Source organism: Bombyx mandarina, chromosome 16, assembly GCF_030267445.1.
Source record: "Bombyx mandarina strain Sakado chromosome 16, ASM3026744v2".
NCBI classification, from domain to species: Eukaryota; Metazoa; Arthropoda; class Insecta; order Lepidoptera; family Bombycidae; genus Bombyx; species Bombyx mandarina.
Window position 1 is genome coordinate 11,936,311 of NC_143222.1, and position 1,289 is coordinate 11,937,599.

The following is a 1,289-nucleotide window of genomic DNA, read 5'->3' on the forward strand; positions in this document are numbered from 1 at the left end:
GCGTTTGTTTTTAATTATTTCCTCAGTAACCAGAACGAAAACCTCGTTCTTGTGTGGTTAAAATGGACCTGTTTTACAGGTAATCGTAAGTATGCCTATGGGATGCGTAATGCGAAATATACTTAGTATCGTTAAAAATGCTGTTGTTGCTTGCAACTTAGTTTTGATTCTAACCATATTTTTTGATGATGGATGAAAACTCCGGATAAGTTGTAAAGCCACTTTTTTGTCTATTTGCGAGCGGCATTGAGAGGCTATTCTGGCTTAATTGTAATTGGTGGATGAGCGCATGGGGCTCTCTGAGAAACTGCTAACATGTGCCTTAGCAAGAGCAGTGCTTCCCTGAATGTACCATCGGATCAGAATCGCTACCCACAGAAGATCCGGCAAGAAACCCAGTGGGTTACTCGCGACGATTTAAAAGCACCTGTGAAGGTTTACTGGGATAAGTTAATTTTATTATATATTTTTAGACATGGCTAGAAACAACGTCCCTCTAGACACAGAGGCTCAGACCAACGAATTTCACTTTGAGAAGGCGGCACGACATGAGAATCCTCTTGTCATAGCCGCTGGAAATTACATACTCGATCCTGTAGGCCGAATGGTAAACAGTCGACGTCGCCCAAAACACTTAATCATGGATCCTCCTGATCCATTAATTGGATACCTTTTAGGTACCACAAGTACCGGTCAACGTCCTCGTCGAACCCGTCGTCGACCTCGACGAGCGAAATACCCCACAGAAACAGCTCACTGAGTTTCTCGCCGGATCTTCTCAGTGAGTTGCGTTTCCCATCCGGTGGTAGATTCTGCGAAGCACTGCTCTTGCTAGGGTCAGTGTTAGCATCACTCCGGTTTGAGCCCCGTGAGCTCACCTACACGTTAGGGCGATATAGGCTCTCAAGGCTATCAGCATAGGTAGTAAAAAACGAATTGTATTAGCGCGAAATGATAGAATGGGATACCTTATGCACTTTGTGTGGTGGTGAGCCCGCCTATATCTGCCGTGAAGCAGCAATGCGTTTCGGTTTGAAGGGTGGGACAGCCGTTGTAACTATAAAACAGAGATTTAGACCTCATGTCTCAAGGTGGGTTGCGGCGTTTAACTTCTTGTTTATGAGTTCCGGCACGGCGTAATTTGGTTGGTTACCACATAACACCAGGACGGCCGTGAATTCGTCGTAAATAATAAAATAAAAAAGTGTGTGCATTTAGTAATTATTATCAACACTTAGTGTAAATACATTTGTATCTACATTATATTATGGTTATTTTGTACTACGGGC